Here is a 19,756-nt window from a genome sequence, read left to right on the forward strand (position 1 = left end):
TACCGCTAAATTACCGCTTCATCTCCCTAACAAGCGTCCCTTGTAGAATCACGAAACATGTCATCTACCCTCTTATCATGGATTTTCTTCGCTCGAATCACTTTTTTCATCCCACTCAGCACGTATACCGCAAAAGTTTATCGTGTGAGACACAGCTGGCCATCTTCCTGCGCAGTGACCCGCCGTGGTTGCTCGGTGGCTATGGTGTTGGGCTGCTGAGCACGAGGTCGCGGGATCGAATCCCGGCCACGGCGGCCACATTTTAATGGGGCGAAATGCGAAAACACCCGCGTACTTAGAGTAATGTGCATGTTAATGAATCCCAGGTGGTCGCAATTTCCGGAGTCCTCCACTACGGCGTGACTCATAAACAGAAAGTTGTTCTGGCACGTAAAACCCCGTAATTTTTTTTCCTGCACAATGTTCGCACTGACCTTGGCACTAACATACAAAGTGACATAATTTTTCTGGATATCTCTAACGCCTTCGATAAAGTTCTTCATCTGCGTCTAATAATGAAACATACAAGACTTAACTTACATCCTGATATTTTTAACTGGATTATAGAATTTCTTAGGAACCGTTCCCAATCTGTGATTATAAATAGTTACCTATCTATCCCTGTGCCAGTAACATCAGGCATCCCTCGCGGATCGGTGCTTGATCCCCAATTATATTTAATATATATTAATGTCTTCCCTTCGCATCTGTCCTCTAACATCCGAATGTTCGCCGATGATTGTGTCATCCATCGCACTATACGTAGCCCCTCCAAGCAAAGAGCCCTGCAGAAAGACTTAGCCAACATACTAACATGGTGTGACGATTGGTTAATGACACTTAATGCAAAGAAAAAACGTAAAGTTATGTCACTCACTCGTAGCAGTAATTTACCAGTATTTTTTCACCAAATCGGAAGCATGCGTCTCGAACTAGTCTAGTCGTATAACTAACTACCCAGGTGCAATTATCTGTCCTGGCATAAAATCATTTCGGACATTATACCATCTGCTAATAAGACACTAGGCTTTTTAAAGCCTAATCTCCGTCAGGTTCCACAAAAGATAAAACTGCTTCCATACAAATTCCTTGTTCGAGCAAAACTGGAATATGCATCTGCCATCTGGAGCCCACATCAAGCATGTCGTATCAGCTCACTTGAATCTGTTCAGAACCGCGCAACTAGGTTCATTCACTCACAGTATTCACATGATGCAACTATTTCTGCTCTTAAAGCAGAATACCGATTAGCACTACTATGTAATCGCCGACGCATTGCTAGTCTTGAACTCTATCACAAGTTACTTTTCAGTCCCCTTCATCATGCGCCATACATCATTCCCCCAGCACGCATCTCTCACCGCACCAGTCATTCGTAGCAAGTCGCACGCCAGCGTACCCGAACCGTTCATTTTTCCTCTTCGTTCATTCCTCGAACAGCTAAAAAGTGGAACGGCCTTCCTGCTGGCATTGTGGACACCGCTTGCCCGTCTTTGTTTAAACAGCGGGTGTTTGATCAATTCGCATATAGATAATGATGCATACATAACGTACAACTTATGTAAAAGCCACCCCTTATGTAATGCCCCCTCGGTATGCCTTTATATAGACAAAAAACTGAACTAAACTGAACTTCACGAGTTGATTTCTGCAAGAATGTTATATTCGTTCCATGACGACTTATGTGCAATACAGTAATAAAATGAGTCGAAGCATGCAAAATGTATTGTGATGGGAAGTGACAATTTGAGCAAATACCAAGTGTGAGCGTACGTGTCACTATTTAGCATGCCTCTCACGGGCTTCCTGGTCCCAAAAGGGGTGATGGGAACATCAAATGTGTAATCCGGACCGATCTTTGGGTTGGGGGCTCCCCTATAAGTAGGGTCGTGCTGGAGGGCCCCGCAACGTGTTCGCATGCAAGATCTGCTATCTGCGATAGCCCCGGTCATACGAACAATCATCTATAATGAATAATCATCCAAATTTGAAGGAAAATCACTTCCTCCAGTCAAGTTTCTATGTGCAGGAAATGTTTTTGAAAGTACACACTGCGCGAACAAATCCCACGGACCTGGTTGGTTAGAGAGACTAAACATTTGCTTAACAGAGACATGCATTTCGCCTCGCCCCAGTCTTGACGTGCTGTTGTCTCAAAACCATTCGAAATATTCCCCGTTTTGCAGGTTCTCGACAACTGGAGCAATGCCAAATCTTCTCCTAAGTGGTAAGCTTCGTAGTCAACCCTTGTATTTTGAGTTTTCGTGTCTAACACCGCGATACTATTGTGAGCTTGATTTAACTGCGCTTCACTGACAGCTTCTCATGCTTCTTATCTCTTTGTGACAACGCCCGCACACATAGTGACAGATTGTTACTTCCTATCTTTTGTTTCTTTTCTTGTTTCTTCTCTCTCTACTTTTGCACCCATTTCCCCTCTGGTTAACCTACCTGTCTCATTTATATCTTCGTTTCCGCACGGCGGCCTGCGATTTCCTCTTCTTTGGGGATCCTCGTAGTTTAACTTTCGGTACGACATCGTTCGGCTCATGCCCCTCTTTTAGACGTGTCCTCCATTGTCGTACGGTAAAGAAGCCGCTCGTAACCTAACCGACGTAACCCAACTTTCAAACTTGGCGCCGACCTACGCGCACCCACCGCACTCGAGACGGTCGCCAACCGTGGCATGCGTGCCATCCTGGTATATTTATACGAAGTTGCGTGGATGGAACGTTTCGCGTTTTGTGTTCCCCCCTCTCGATGCCTCCGCCAGAGCGCAGGATAGTGCGAGCGCTCGTTCAACGGAAAGCAAGCGTGAAAGCGCCATCGTGTGCGCGGCCGAGACGCTCTTATGGAGGCAGGAGGAGAGGGGGTGGGTGGAGGAGGGCGGGTGTCGTGCATTTTCTCTCGGCACAGTGACGACGCCAACGACGACGCCGCAACGAAGCGCGTTACAAAGTCTCTCGCCTGGTTTGCTCGCTTGGCCGTGGTATAGAGGAGAGCGTCCCTTTAAATCACGACGACTCCAAAGAACGCTCTCCGCCCGAAGGAGTTTCGAGGGGAAAGCGGAGCTAAAAGAAGGGGCCTAAAGTGGGCCTGCTCGGTGGCGAAGAGAGGGGGATATCGGCCCGTCGCGTTGCGGGGATGTGAGGGCGCACGTGGAGTGGCAGTCCGTGCTATACTCTCGAAATACCGTAAAATCTCGCGTACAACACCAGCTGCAATACAGTACCCTGAAAGATTTGCAGGGCATTTAAAGTTCTTTTTTAAATGTCCTTTCATAGTGTGACCAAGATACTTTGTAGTTGGCTATAAAAATACAATAAAAAACAGCATAGATTCGCAGTAATGTTGCAGCAACAATTAACATTGCAGAAGCTTACTTGACTTTGCGTAATTTGATGCATATTCTCATCTTGCATGCGGAATCTTGTGGTTCACTCGCACTACCAGTCGGTCTAGGGAAAGCCAGAGAGAAAGAGAGAGAGAGAGAGAGCGAGGCCCCATCGAAATGCGGTCGTCGTTGCCGGGATTCGATCCCGCGATCTCGTGCTTAGCAGCTCAACACGATAGCCCCTAAGCAACCGCGGTGGGTAGAGCAACTATCGGTATCTCTCTCCTAGAAATACTGTAGTCGTGTTTAAAAAGCTCCCACTTTTTGTCACGATTCAGCTGTATACCCTAACCAGGCCGCGTATATATTACACAATGGTGCAGTTATTCACGACGTCACTCGCGTTAACGTACCGTCAGCCACAAAAGTTCAAAGAAAGCGTTCAATTTCTGAGCAGCCTGTAACAGTAGTCAGTAAAACCGAACATCGCAATGTCGTTCGCGGCTACTGGTAGAGGCTGTAAATGTGAATGTTAGGCTCCGTTGTGAGGCTGCGCAGATATCCGTTTTCATTTTTTTTTTTTCGTGTTCCGTACAATTTTGTGGTTGACTGCACATGCTCCATAATTTGAAGGCGTGTTCGTCCTTAGACGCTAGATAACCCGCTTTGAAATGCACGCGCTGCCGTCACTATTGCTTTAAGTTTCGGAATAGCATAGGCGTTTCACTGCCTCCGCGTTTTTAGTGTAATACTGTACCATAGCGTATATACGTTCAATTACCCTGTAGTATGTCCGGCCAAAACGCTATATTCGTGTCGCTGAATTTAGGCTTACCACGTCTAATATCGATCGGTTTCGAGGGCGCACGTGTGTTGGTTTCTCGCTTCCTTGAGTACACGATTACGCGTGCGAGAAGCGCAGTGACATTTCGTGGGTTTGCATTTCGTGTTTCCAAATGTGTTAGTAATGCGTGAGCAAAAAAAGAAAAAAGAAACCTGAAATCTGAGGCCGAATTCATAAAGCTTCTGCGTGCCAATGGGCTGCAGTCACCTTCGCTAATAACATATGTCCATATGTCTAAATTAGAACAAATTTGCTCGTTCAGGAACAGTGGCAACGTTAACGAAAACGTAAAAAAAAAATTTACCACAAATTCGGTTGTTACCATTGCTGTTTTTATTTTATTGTATTTTCTTTCCCTCTGTCTTCGTTTATTTGTGTTTTGATGGTAATATTAACGACTCCACGTGGCTATGAATATGTTTGTTTGCTACACGAGCCAACAGAAATTTCCACTCGGGAAAGAAATATTACGCTAGCCTCTGGAAAATATTTCTGAATATAGTTTACGGCTGGTTTTCACCTGAATTTTAAACGGTTGGTTAGAAAATAACCTTGTGAGAACGATTTCGCGCAAACACATTATAGCGCGCTTTTCGTTTTTCGCTGAAGGATCCCTGGGAAGCCTCAGCCTGTAATAACAAAAATAGAAGTTCTCATAAAAGCTTTCCCAAGGGCACGTACCAGCCAAACAAAATGTTAGATGCGTCATCATGGAAGGCTAACGAGAAGCAGCTCCTACGAACCAAAGGCATTGTGAATTCAACCGCTCGTTATTTGATGTCTTATAATATTTGACCAGCTCACACTCATCAGCTCGGACACTCAGAACGCGCAACATTTCGCTAAAGCGGACCCACGGCTTCCTCGTTTATTCTCATGTGGTTGACGAAGAGACGGGGCATGTTCTCGGCCACGCAATCGTTGTCGTGCGGACGTGCTAAGCCTGAGGTAGCCACCCCGGTGAAACGCGATTTGTACCCCCAGCTTGTACTGCCTTCGTTGTGAAAGCGGCCGCTCGTAATATATGCCGCCCAAAGGTAGCCGTACTACGTCCTACCGCTCCCCTACCTCCTGCTCCTTCCCGCACATTCGCGACTTTAGGTTGTAGGCGACGCCTATGAGGTGGCAAGAAAAAGGAAGAAAAAAAAAGAACAGGAAAGGAGCACGTACGGCGAGCGGCGATTTATGTTCTTGCAAGTTTAATTAAGGACAAGTTCAGTTCTAGAGTGCCGCCGTGCCTGAGCAGAGGACAAGACCCTGGTATAAGGAGATTCTTTTTAACCTGTGACATCGCCTCGTGAAGTTCTTAGGAATTGCTTCCGTGGGGAATTCAGCCAAATTTACAGTAGTGGTTGAAACAAAACAGTGCACACATTTTTATTTTCTTACCTTCACAGGCAACCATCGCTCTTTCACTGAAGCTTTGCTAATGAGGTTCAGTGAAAAGGTGCCCGCACCAGTCCTCTAGAAAATGTCGGAATAAAACATGAAAAAAATAAATTGTGTCTCGGACTTCGTCACTAGCCGTCCCCTCCACAAACCCAAGGGCAAATAAGGTTCGTAATTGTTTTAGAAATTGATTTCCCGCACAAACAGAACACAATCAGTGTCGTCACCGCAGTATTTGCTGGTGGTGTACATCTGGTGTGGGTGCTTCTTTGCGCATTCCTCGCCTCTACCAGAAAGGAGATTAGTAAAAATAGTACGTACGATGCAAGCTTTCCTCTTTCCTTTTTCCTCCCCTCCTTCCTATCTTCCATTTCTGTGTTGCTGTCACCTCCCTTCAGAAGAGTAGGCAGGCGTTGTGCCCCTTCTGGTGGCAGTTGCCAGCCTGCTCCTCGCTTTCCCTTTCCTGATACCTGTGTATATGTGTTCAAAACAAATAATAATAATAATAATAATAATAATAATAATAATAATAATAATAGTAATAATAATAATAATAATAATACCAGATATTACGTAGATAGTGACGTTTAAGAATTACAATGACAAACGCGTAGGCTAACAATAGAGTGAACTTGTGCCCAGTGAAACAAGCGAAACACGAGGCATCGTTTGGAGTTCTTGAGTTGCCAGATGGACAGCAATTTTGTGTGAGTGACGCAAATCTGTTCTGGAAGACAGAGGCACAGCGACTATGACGGTGATAGTTTGCCAGCGGCTGCTTCTTTCTTCTTTTTTTTTTTTGCTTCGGGGCGAAAGGCTACCTCTTCTGTCATGACCTGGGCCGATCCCGAAGGCGAGACAATGCTTGACAGCGTCTTCGTAGCGTTATCTGATACGAGGAAAGGACTGCGAAATGTGGGCCGATCCCGAAGGCTGTACGGTCTAACGAAGCGTCTCAAGGAATTGCGTTCCACAAGGCCTGAATGGCAGAAACTGGTACGGTCCGACTTGTGCCGCGCGGGAAGAACAGTGGTAATTCTGTGGCCCAGTCGAAACTGATGCGCGCCCACGTGCTCTTGCTCGTGCCATGTGACATGCCGCACGCGCCATTCGTCTCGGAGAGCCAATTGGCGTTGGCACGCGAGAAAGATGCGTGCGATATTGTGGCCTCACTTTTATAGCATCGGGCTGCTGTGTTGAGGGTTAGTGGTTCGATGCCACGATCTGACACTTTATATCTTTCTTTCTTTCGTTTATCGAAGGAGCGCGAAACGAGGCGACACCTATTTACTGCCAAGTGCCTGAGCTAGGTGATTCAGACCGTTCTTCGCATTTTTAATCGCTCGCTTACCTTCTAGAATTTGCTAATCTCATGGGTATGTCAATCGGCACGTCGGTGAGCTAGCGCCGTATCACGGATGCGCACCCGTGAGAGTATAGGCGCATGCGCTCAAGCGGTCCTAGTGTCCGAGCATCGTCTGCTAGGCTGTTCCAATGAGCCCGGCACACCTCCCTGCTGTCTATCAGCTCATCTGTCATTTGCGACCGCTTAATGTAACCACTGAGAGCGCAGGAGCACGCGTGCGCATTTCTGTTCGCATTCAAAAGCTTAACGGGATGGCGTATACATAGAATTCCTTGTGCGCATGCGCCTGCCGTCGCAATTTTCATAGCTGCGCTTCGCGACACGGCGCTGACCGTGGAATCGCTCGATGTTCTCGTGAGAGATTAATAGCTTTCGCGTCACACGTTTTCTGATTAGACAAAACTCTTTAAGCTGCGGAATCCGTGACAACGTTAAAGAATTTTCGAATACACTAGCCGCGCGTTGAGCCAGGCGATAAATTATCTCAGTGTGACGATCCGGTGAAATATGGTCACCGTCTAAAAACAAAAACAATGTACTGCAATCACGCGGAAATACAGGGTGCGGCAAAAGTTCCCGCACTCTCCAGAAATCAGCTGTAAAAAAGTCAAATGGCTAAATGATGAATAGGTTGATGATGACAATGATGATAATAAGAGAGAGAAAAACCGCGCTGTGGGTTAGAAGGCAATCCTCGAAATGGGGTGGCCAATATTTTACTTGGATTGGAGATTGAGCTGGCTTTAACGTTAGCAGCATCATGTATCGTATATATATATATATATATATATATATATATATATATATATATATATACTTATTGGTACTTGCAGGTATGCTGCATCTTCGAGATCCTTATTTTATTCACTTGTACGCAACTTTATTTTTTTTCTTGTTCGCTTTAAGAATTTTCTTGGGGCAGCGGTACTTGCCTGCTCCTTCCGTTTATGCTAGATTGTTTTCATGGCACATACCGTGTGGCGGTTTTTTCGCAATGGTCCTCGGCATATCCCGGATGTCAGAATACAATTTCAAGGAAAACTTGAATGTGATATATATTATAATAAGGAAATGTACTTGACGCAGATCACGTAATGCGTAAAACAGATAACCGGTAGTTTACTAGAGTTAGAGATAGGGTGCCAAGTAGGAAGTGAAACTAAGTTAGCGCAGCAGACGTTTTAAGCGGTGTGATAAAATCAAGAAAGTTGCAGGCGTACCATGAAGTCAGCTCACGCAAGACGGGTAATTCGGAAAGGCTTTCCTCCTGCAATGGACATAAATTATACTACGACGGCTGTGATGATTATGGTGATGATGATGGTGGTGGTGGTGGTCGTGGTGGTGGGATCGTAGATGTAGGAAGAAATTGCGTCATGAATGGAAACGGCAGCAGTGCCTGGACCAGATGGCGTCACGGGCAGAACGCAATAAAGAAAGAGAGAAAAAGTTGAAGAGCCAAACGAAGTTAGTGTTATCATCAGCGACAAGAAGGCGCTCGGTTGCAGTATTTATGGGGCAAGTTTTCATATGTATATTCAGAAAAGTATCCACAAAAGCGCTTACAGAAGTAGAACCTGATCAGAAGGCATCTTGGTCGTGGTTTCTTTGGAACACCATGTGTCGTTAGTCTTCAGCCGTGGACTCTTATGATGCAAACGCCTTATCGAAAACTATAGCATGATGGTCAGGAGCACGAGGGTACGGGGACACCCAAAAACAAGCTCTATTACGAAGCAATGGCTCGTTCGCGATTCAGTTTGTTCCGATAGTGCCGCTGGGTTAGATATACTTACCAGCCCTAAATGATCGTCATTGTTTTGGGAGCAGCGGTGGTCGTGAGTCGATAGCGTCCGCGACCGATCAGGCCCGACCGAACGATCACCTGAATGCAGACTAAACTCTAATCGCGCCCAGGCATTTCGTGTATAAAGGGTGCACGCTGGGCCACCGATGCATCGACGTTAAAAAGAGAAAAGCATCGAGGGCGCGATGCGCACCCCCCTCCCCCATGCACCCCCCTGCTGGCGGCCCGCCAGCGAAGCTGCGCAGACGCTTCCGGCCGAAAGTGGTGCGAGCGTGTCCCGAATCCGATCGCCGGTTCGGTCGAGCGCACACAGCCGACCTACATGCGCGGGTCATCAATTGCCACGTGACGCGTTGCGCGGTCCGTCGCGGCGTACCGAAACTGCGGCCGCCGCCGCCGATGCGCACCGTGGCCCGGCAACCGTGTCCAACGTGAACTCGCTTCGCCAGACTGCCTGGACCTCGACGCTAGTCCTCGCTGTAGCCGTGGGCTTCGCAGACTTTCGCGCACAATGCGTTTATACATATTTGAGGGCTGCGCACCGGGTTCTTTGTTTTCGTTTTTCTCTCGTGGTGGGTGAGCCAGTATCTGCGCGCTCATTCCTTACTATAGTGTCATTACACTTTTTTTTGCCTTTGAACATCTCTGCCCTAGAAGCTTATTCTGTTCATGCCTCGGCGACTGCGCCTCGGAACAAGATATCTCGGTTTGATGCGCTTTCGTCTTCACTGGCAGATCATTATCGCTACATTTTCTTGTTTTCTTCCCTTTACACACAGCAGTTTGCGTCGACACTTCCACAGCGGCTGTACTGCGAAGGTAACACGCGCTTAAAAGCGTACAAAAAGTATGCGAGAGAAAGCTATGTGCACTGAGCAAAAGGTTAACCCTCGGTTGTGACGTTGTTAGGCGATTCTCGACTTGCGTGTCGTTTTTTTTTTTCTACGCTACTCTTTCGCTTGCTTTGATTTCAGCTTGTCCACTTTCTTTCACGTCCTCGTAAGTCGACCGGAAATACGTGACCGTACAGCGCGTCGCGAATAATCGGTACCATGTTGACGCCGACTGCGCGCGCTCTCGACTGTGACGTGGTGGCGCACAACACCGCTAGTATATATATATATATATATATATATATATATATATATATATATATATATATATTCGACAGTACATTCTCCACGCCAGAGCGCTCACGCCCGTGGAGGCCACATTGTACTATAGCCGGTGGAGCAGCTGCGGCCATGCGGCGTGCCCGCGCTTTGCGTTTTCGTGACCCGGTGGCACATTGTTCGTGCCATTCGTTAGCCCTCACGCGCACCGCTTCGTGACGAGCATCTTGCCGCCATTTAGACTTTATCTGTGATCGTGCGCATGCGCCTGCGCTTACTGCACGTATACTACACTCAAGCTGCGTACGTGTGCAGGCATGCCGGAAACGTCGAGCGGCCGAAAAAAAAAAGGGGGGGGGGGGCTGCGAAATGACGGCATATGTTGCAAGTTGCGTATTCATGACCGCGACAGACGAGAGCGGCTCGAGTCGTGCACGGACGGCACCGAGAAGCTGTCCTGACTCGCCCCGCAGCGCATTCGCATGAACTCTAGCTAGGTCGGCCGACAACGCTGCCTGGTGTCCGAGTGGGCGGCGTGAAAATGAGGGAGTGGCTCATTTGAGGATTCCACGAGGCAGCCGTAATACCAGGCCGCAGAAGAGAGAGAGACAGAGAAACTGGTTCGCGTATGGTTCGCCGAGTGTCCCGTCTCACCGACGTACACGACAGCATCCCTAGCTTTGTCTACGAGAACTCAAACCCCACCGGATCGGATCTGGACTCGAGCTGGCTCAGACTGACCAGACCTCGTTTAAGTACATGCACAAGCAAAATGGTTTACGCGAGACACCACCACGCCCCTCTCCACCCCCTTCCCCCCAATGCCCCCCCCCCCCCCCCCGTACACCCTTGTAGGCGGGTTTACCAATTTCGCCTTGACGAGTGCTTGGCCGAAAGCGCTAGCGTTTACATGAACCCGCACACGTCGTTTCGACATGGTTTTACCGGTTTCCTGTAAACGTAGTACTTATGAGTATAGGGTTCCCTGCTAAGGTTGAGAAAGGGACGAAACAAAATTGACTCGCCGTCGCGGCCCTGCGAAAGTGAATGTCTAGCGGAGCTGTTGAAAGACCACTACAACTACTGAGGAGGGCTATGCAATGTCTTGTTGCTTTAGAGCAATGATAGTAATGGTAATTCCGAGTAATGGTACTAATGGTAATTTTGGCAGCACGCGGCCGCTGGTCGTATTGCAGTTTTTGCCTTTGGCGCTGCTCGTATCGCGCTGCTCCTCGGGAGCTTTAACTAAGCGTTGCGTACCCATAGCGGTTCTAGAACAAGAAAACCAGTTGCCAGACTGGTTCTTCTATGTATGAATGGCTAGTGACGTCACTCCCCGCGTCACAAGTTGCCGTCGCCACGACAGCTTGCGCAACAGTAATCTTTACCGGAAAACGTATGCTGGGAGCCCTACGTGCTTTTCACTGTTATCAGGAGCACTTATCATCATTTATCTGGTTCGGATGCTTGTTTTGTGCTTGTTCTTTATTGAAACACATGCTGTTCTGTATGTTGTATGCGTGATTCCAAAGAATGTATGCAGTTTTGCTTCTCTACTCTGCTGAGTGGTTGTAGTCTCTGCCTTACGGGGACACGAGCTACTGCTCCTGCCCGCATCTTTACAATTGCTAGTAGGTATACAGCGGGGCGTGGCGTTTCTTGCGGCGCTCGACGTTTCTGCGCAGGCGCGAGTAAGAGCGGGTGTGAGAGAGAAAATCTGGGGGTCTGCTTTTTGAATATGACTCTGTCTAGATACTACGGAGGAGGTTTCTTAGGCCGTGTTTTATGCGTTTGTCCCATAGACGTGCACGCATTGCGGAGTGCGGTTGAGTTTGTTTACGCTCCGGCGCTGGCTGCCTGCGCGGTGAGGCAGTGGGCACGGACGCCCCATTTAGTGATTACTGTGTCTGAAGCGGCAAGGTTCTGTCTGGTGTTGTATAAGTCGCGGGTCGCGGGTCGCTTTTTTCGTCGGGACGATAGTTTGCATTTTTTTCAAGCACTTCTCCAGCACGGCACATGTAGCCGGCAAACAGAGGCCTCAGGAGAGCAACTGAGGTTATAATAAAGCAGGCAGCGCAAGATCTCCGGCGCACCCAAGGGGTAGCAGGGGGATCAAAGCTGGAAGCACGGCGGCCCGTGGGAACCCACGGACCAGTCCGGGTTCTGGCTTTGGTGTCCTGGAGACGCCGCCAATAATGCGATATAATGACAGGTTGTTTCAATTAGTAAAAGCATGATTGAATAAATATAATCACGTCCAGCCGCCAACTTGCGACGCTAATTTCAGCACTACCGCGCCCTGCGACTTCTGCCAGCACGCCTAGAGACAAACGCATACAACACGCGCTAAGAAACTCCTCCGTAGTGCCTAGGCAGAGTCATATATTCAAGGAGCAAAAGTACCCCCATTTCCTTTCATGCACACGCTCCTACTCGCGTATGGGCGCACTCGTCCAGCGTTGCCGCACGTGCCACGCCCCGTTGTACCTACTAGGAATTGTAAATACGCCTCCTGCCCTGCACTGACGCCGAGGTCGGTACGCATCTTTGCAAACGGACGCGGACAGGAAAAATGCAGACCTCCGAGAGGCTAACACCTTCACTGTAAAAAAAAAGCATAAATGTAGGGAGGTTAACGACAATAAAAAAATCCGATTTGCTACCTCCCACTTGTGGACAGGGGCGGCGAGGTAGAAGGGCAAGAAAAAAAGAGAGAGAGAGTCACAGAGCACATGCACACCACCTGCGCCGTTTATAGCACATAACAGTTAACAAGAAGGAGTGCTAAAGTAGCTTGTGCAGGTGTGTTGCCCTGAAAATGAGCACTTTGGTGTAGTATATTTTCTGGTCAAGTAATAACTACCGTTACATTTCGCAGGAAAATGTTTGCATCGGTGAGGATTGCTGTCTACTATACTACTTCCCACCATGGAAGAGTTGGGTCCTACCACACGTGAAAGAACCGACGAATCAGTAACCCACGCTAAATTTCACGCCTTAACAGAATATTAGAGTTTGAAGAGACTACAGTGGTATATTCTTAACAAAACTGTATAAACTTGTGCGGAACAGTATGTCACCTGCAGAAAATGGTCGACGCAAGCTGTCACACATAGTTCACACAGTTCTTCACATACTGGAATGCATGTGTTTTTGCCTCATTAGAACGTGTGTAGTCATTCTGCTATTTTATTGCCTGACGATTGCCCTTTCTACAAGGAACACTCGCAAAACTAATGCTCAATATTCAAGTGGATACGTTAGCTAATACTCTAATAACCTCATTACACTGTGATTAAACCTCGTCAGACTTGACACCTTTCGCCACTTTTAGGCTTAAACTTAATAGAAGTTAGTGACAGCATCTCAATGTGTTCATAATAGGGTGCAGCCCCAAGCAACTCGGGGCTGTAACGGAAAGCTCCAGATACAATGCGGCCACGCGGAGTTCGCTGGCGGGCACCAGGGTTCAAAACACGAGTGTTTTAACTTTTACTCTACATCGCGGCTCCACCTCACCCACGATAGGGAGTCCAACCCGTAACCTTGGGCTCGGAAGCAGAACCCCATAGTCGCTAAGCAACCGCGGCAAGTGAACACTCACTCCACCCTAAAGAATCAAGTACACAAACACCATACTTGGAGGGTAAGCCAGGATTTCAAGAAATTCCGAATTGGAGAGCGACGTCAACTGAGTGCTGTCCTCTTCTTGCTTTCTTTCTCTGTACTTTCGCGCAGGCCCCTCTACAGAGAGGCGTTCGATCTCTGCGCAGAGCATCACCGCGACTTCGTATACACCACTGGCAATGAAGCTCTCCGAAAGTTCCAAATTCTTCGGCAACCGCAACTCACGGTCCTGCATAAGTCATCGCAGCTGTCCGCCTACATTTATTTGTCACTCTCGGTGGTCTCCGCGCTCGGAAGACAGAAAAAAAAAAACGCGCAGTCACACGCGCAAGCTATATACTTCCCGGCGCAGCGCGCACAATGAAGCAACCCCTAGTGAGGGCGCGATGAAGTCATTGGCTCCCGGGGCTTATATGCAATTCAAATTGGCCTCTGCGCTCTATGCTCCGGTAAGAATGTTACGCCCCAAAGGAACGGGCTTCGGGACGGTTTCGCAACGCCCCAAGAACAAGAGGCGCCGCGGCGCGCGCAACTCCCTTCCTCCTTTTTCTTACGTCGCGTGTTTCTGCGGGTCGGTCGGGACTAATGGAAGCGCTGTGGGAAGGCGCCGCTTCTTTCGGGGCAAACGACAAAGTACGATGCTGCGTCAACGAGCGACGAGTGCTTCCCCGCGACGACTGCAGGCTGAGCAGTCTTCGTGGGGGTAGGTGGGGAGGGGAAGGCGAGACGCGCCAGGGCGCGCCCTTTGACTATATAGGCGCGGCGCGACCTGCGTTTCGGGAGGTCACCGACACTGAGCCTGTAGTAGCGAAGGCGTGTTTCTGTTTTATCGAGAATTAGCGAGCTCTATACATTAGAGTGTCGGTGACGCGCTCAAGTTTCTTGTTCGTAGATCGCTGGGCTTCTGTTCTTTAATGCAGCTGCACCATTACAAGAAGGCGGCGCCAACGTCTCCATTATATTCAGATAACAATAATAAAAAAAGCAGCTAATAACGTCTGGCTCCAACTCGGCGGGCATATGTAGCCCCCCCCTCAAAAAAAAATCCGAAGTGGAAATTGCTAAAGAACAAACTTGGAAAACATACATACATACATACATACATACATACATACATACATACATGCATGCATACACACACACATACATACATACATACATGCATACACACATACATACATACATACATACATACATACATACATACATACATACATACATACATACATACATACATACATACATACATACATACATACATACATACATACATACATACATACATACTGTCTGTGTTTACTGTCCATTACACATTCAGCAAACATTCGATGTGGCACTGAAGTTTTCCAGCTGTGGGGCTGGATGTGGGAAGTCTCAATTGAATACGCGTCGGTAGTGTGGTCGCCACATCATTCCAAAGACATAGACATGCTTGAGTCTATTCATAAAAAGGCCATAAGGTTTATATATAATCGTTATGACCGCCATTTCTCACCGACATCACATGCTAGTAGGTTATTACTAAAGCCTCTGGCCCATAGACGTACTTTTGACCGTGTTGTTCTGCTACATAAAATTGCTCAATGGAAAACTTATGTCAATGCACCTATTGTTTTCACTAACCCTTCTTCTCGGCCCACCAGAAGTCATCGTCTTAACATTGTTCCTTTGAATGCAACGATTGATTGTTTTAGGTTTTCCTTTTTTTCCGCATACAATTGCGATTTGGAATGGCCTTGAGAGGCCCTTGCGCGAGTTATCAAGTGATGTATTTGCCAACCTATTACCTAATTATGTTCATTAATTAACTAACTCTTCCTGATATTGTTTTTTCTATTGTTTCTTTTCTTTTTGCCACTCGAATGTATTCTTCAATTGATTGACATATGTATGCAGTCACTCCTGCAATATCTTGCTATGCAAGATGGCAGTATATGTAAAATAAATAAAAAAAATAAAAAACATATATTGACACGTGGACTGACACGTTCGGGTGAGCACTTTTCACCGTCAAACAAACGTTATCGCTCAGCGCGGGACGCGCCTGCATGTGTCGGAAACTTCCGGAATGTCATCGATGGTGCCATCCCCTGCCTGTTATCACCGAACCTTCTGTGGTGTGATCGCACGTATGCGCGACGCGAATGGTGTAGAACTTTCTGGAAGGCGCGTGGGCACCAGCGATTACTTTGGAACGTTCGATGGCTCGTGTATAAAAGCCGACGCGTTTCACCGGCAGATCAGACTTGCTACGATCACCGACTGTGTTCGCCGCTGTCGCCGTTCTTTGAGTGTAGCCTGTTTTTTAGGGCGCTAGTTCGCCCAATAAAGATTTAGTTTCGCCATTTACAGTTTCGCTACTGTGTTCGTCACAATCACTGTAGCGTGACGATATCAAGTGAGAGTGCAGTATCGAGAATGCGGGAGTTTATAGGACGCATATCGTAGTTTTCGAGCTGAGGTGATTAAAGAGTCGCAGAAGTTGGAGTGTATTTTTATTTGTTCGAAATAATGTATAACATTCTTGAGGCTTTTTCTTTTTTTTCTTTAGCGCTGAGCCGTCGTGTAAGCGCCTCTCCTCAACTTCGGCTTTCGACTTTAAACAATGAGCGCGTGTGCTTCCATGCGCCGAGAGGCAGCCTTCCTCATACAAACTCTAAGCGCAGGGCTTTCTGCAGCTTCTATGTTTTCGAATTGCGCTGCAGCGTGCTAGTTTTGCTTTCTTCAAGTGTGTCTGTTGGTTTCTTTCGTACTCGACTGCGGTGTATATCGGGGCTGTCATAACTGCGTAGGTTCTAGTTTCATCTCGCGTTTTTGCAAGTACAGGTAACTCAGGCTGCGTGTTCGCCTATAGGCAGTCAAATCAGTGGAGGCATTGATGACGCAGCCCATTCAGCAATGAGAGCGCGCACATTGATACGCGCTACCAGTGCGAAGAGACACATCGCCTCTACCTGTGCGGTTCGTTGCTACTGATCCCGATGGCGCTGCTTATGCCCCTAAAAAGTTCTGCAAGTCACTGCAAGCCTTGAGTCACTGCAACCCTTGAGAAATTCATCGAAAGCACTTGATGGAACAGCTTTACTATCAATTGAAATATACAGAAAAAAAAGCGCGAAAATTATTGCTACTATCAAACGAAGGGCTGCGAAAAATAGTCCAGGGGTAAGTGCTCCGAAGCACCTATAGTTACCTTTTTATGTTGATATTGTAACCATTTGTGTGTCTGTTTTAGTCGGCATATCTTTGTCCCCGTTTTCTTTTTTTTTTTTTGCTGCTGTTTTTTGTTTAACTACTGCTTGCCTAAGAGAGATAGAGCAGCGGGCACCACCCTTGATGCCGGCCTCTCTTGCACAACCGTTTAATCACAATAAAGAATGAAACAAAAAAGAGACCGAGTTCACTCAGTTCCCATTTTATTTCCGATATCTGCCAACTTTAGCGTGTCTGACACTCCGCATCCTACAAATAAAGAGAGTACAGTATTTCATCAATAGCGCCAGCGTTATGAGGCCTCTTCTTAAGAGTGCTGCCTATATACGCCAGGATTTCTGGAGTGCAAATTCTCATTCCCACGTACAGCCTCGCTGAGGGCTGGAAGTACATTGGGCGACAACTCTCGCTTCTGCTACGCTCTACCCCTGTACGCAACTAAATTTGGCTCTTCGCGACGCCAATGAATACCCACAAACGCGAAAAATCTGCGAAGCTGAGCTCATGTTAAAACTCCCGCATAAGTATAGCGCAATCCTCTGCGATTCATCTCTCGGTTAACTCTCTGAACCACCAAATTTAGTTAAGAAATTGCACTGTAATAAATTAGCTCGCTAGCGAGCTTCGCTGTCCATGCATTAGTTTGCCGTCCAGGGTCTGCATCGGCGGCATAATGTGGCTTTAAGATTTCTCAATTCTGCGTCCTCTCGTTGTCCCTCTCCGATCCCCCCCCCCCCTCAGAAAAAAATCTAGAATGAAGAAATTTGACGACATGGCGCGTTCAAAAACTTTCGTGAATAGCGGCCTCGAAGTGGACGGCAGCCGACACCGACCAGAATGACACCCCCCAAAAGAAGATAGCAGACGACGTGCCCGAAGGGCAAAAGCCAACGAATATAGACAGTTGCCAAGGGAAAGGAGCACCGAGGACGAAGGGTGTGCGGGCAGGGTCGGCCATAGCCAATACGTAATACGCGCTCATTGGGCCATGTGCCCCTCTCTCATCTCTCTCGATATGCTCGGCCAGGCCCCGGGGTGAGACGACATCGGAAGCCCCTTTGTTTCGGCCACGCACGGCGCCACGGGCCTTACTCCTCCGCTCACGCCGGCCATGGCCATGAATGCCAAGTGGCGTGCCCTTCGACGCGAATCAGCAATGAAGACGGCGGCAGCGGGCGTCGCGCCATTTTTGGCGTATTATATAAGCGGCCGCCGGCCGGTTTCCTCCCTTTCCTTCGAACAACCCTGCTCGCTTGGCGGGCTCTCCCCGCGTAGATAGATAGATACGTATAACGCGGGTGTCGCGGGGGGACTCGGGCCCTGGTCAGCCAGCAGTGGCTGAACAGACGACGCTGCTGCATGCGTTGCACTGACCTCCCCCCCCCCCCCCCTCCCTGCTTGGGCGGCCGTACTAGTCCCTGGTCGCGCAACGGTTCGCTGGTTCCGCGCGGGGTGCTTCTCCAATATATTCATGTATTTTTGGCTTCGAAGCTTTTCTTTCTATGCTCATCTCCTTGTTTCTTGCGGGTGCGTTCTTTGCTATACACCGCGATGCGTGTTTTACTTGGCTATTCGCTTCGTGTCTAAGCTCGGGCTTTTCGTATTCGCCTGGACCCCCCACCTCTTTCCACCTCTCCTCCTTTTTTTTTCTTTCCTTTTTCTAAAGTTTTACGCGGCTTTCGACACGTCGCTTTCGCTTCCTTGTGAAAAGTTATAGCCGCGAGAAGCGGTTTCAAAGAATGCGCACCGCTCCGCGCCCGCCATGTCGTATTGATTTCCCATGTGCGCCCGAAATTTAGGTGGCCGCCTGCATTTGAATACAAATTCTTGGACGCCGCCGAGCCGTGCATCGCCGAGCGCGCGGGGCCATATCGAGGAAGGTATTGCGCCCACCCTCGCCGTTGTTTCGTTATCGTTCTCCTTGTTGTTCCCTTGCTTCTCTGTGCTTACCTCGACCCCTTGGTTACAATTTTTTCTTTACTTTCCTCCTTTCAGCTCCTGTTTATTCAGATTTAATGCGGTGGAAGCGAATCCGGCCGCACCGGGCGTACGAGCGGAACGAGAATAGACGCTACCAGCGTTCATGCGACTTTCCAGGCTCGAGATTTTCTGATCTTTCCGACGGCGTTTCCTGACGCCGTAGAACGGAATACAGCGCCCGTCCTATGGCGCTGTGTGAATTTTCAAATGTTTCAGAGCTCCCTGACAGGTCTCTTTGGTGCCAAGAGACGAGCGCTTCAGAATGACTCTTCTCGTATGGCTCAACAGACACGCGAACGGTTTTTGTGTGTTCCTTCTACAGACTAGGCAAGTGTATCGAGCGCCCGATTTCGTTTAAGATCGTTATCATTCTGTTCTATCATTTTCTCTTTCATTTTTTTTTTTCAATCAAGGGGAGACAGCACTAGGACGCACATTTCTAAACGCGAAAGGAATGCAGCTTACAATGTAGAAAGGAAACTAATAACGTCAAACACACTATACACCAACTGTTTTTTCTCCTAGTTGCGCGACCCTTTCTCAATGGGCTGCCCTGCAAAGGACGGCAATCGCTCATCATTTTAGGAAATTATAGGTCTTGCCTCGTGTGATTATTCCAAACGTAGCATTAGCGCAGCGTCACCTACGCCGGCTGTTCTCTTTCCTAGCTTAATTGAAAGTGGTGCGCGAGTTCGTTAAGGAAACGCGAACACTAACTGAACCTAACGCGGTTTATCTGCGCTCTCAGATATCGAAACTGTCACAGCGAAAACAGACCGTTCGTCCGACGAAGGGACAACGGGTACTGTGCGTGTGTGTGTTGTTTCGAGTGTCTAGTCGCGGTGGACTTCTGAACCCGGCATTCGCGAATACCTAAATGTGGTGCCGGATGCTGGGGCCGACGTGGCGTCGTGGGTGGGTGTCCAAAATGAACGCGTGCGCAATGCCGGCGCCACGGCTGAAGCCGATAGCGAAATCAGCCCTATGTGGCAAAGACGAAGATAACGCAATGAGATGTCACTACTGGTTAGCGAAGACGCGCTCTTTAGAGCAGCACGCGTCGCGCTAAGACTCACGCCGTAGT

At 48.2% G+C, this 19,756-nt stretch overlaps 1 long non-coding RNA gene across 1 annotated transcript in view; it reads left to right on the forward strand.

Annotated features, from left to right (window-relative positions):
- LOC140218486 (uncharacterized) overlaps nucleotides 1-19,756 on the forward strand; it is an 876,148-nt gene that overhangs the window by 711,881 nt on the left and 144,511 nt on the right. The window contains exon 3 of the long non-coding RNA XR_011894759.1: nucleotides 2,187-2,227. This is a non-coding gene — a long non-coding RNA (uncharacterized lncRNA). The remainder of the gene's footprint in view (nucleotides 1-2,186; nucleotides 2,228-19,756) is intronic.

This window comes from Dermacentor andersoni, chromosome 5 (assembly GCF_023375885.2).
Source record: "Dermacentor andersoni chromosome 5, qqDerAnde1_hic_scaffold, whole genome shotgun sequence".
Lineage (NCBI taxonomy): Eukaryota > Metazoa > Arthropoda > Arachnida > Ixodida > Ixodidae > Dermacentor > Dermacentor andersoni.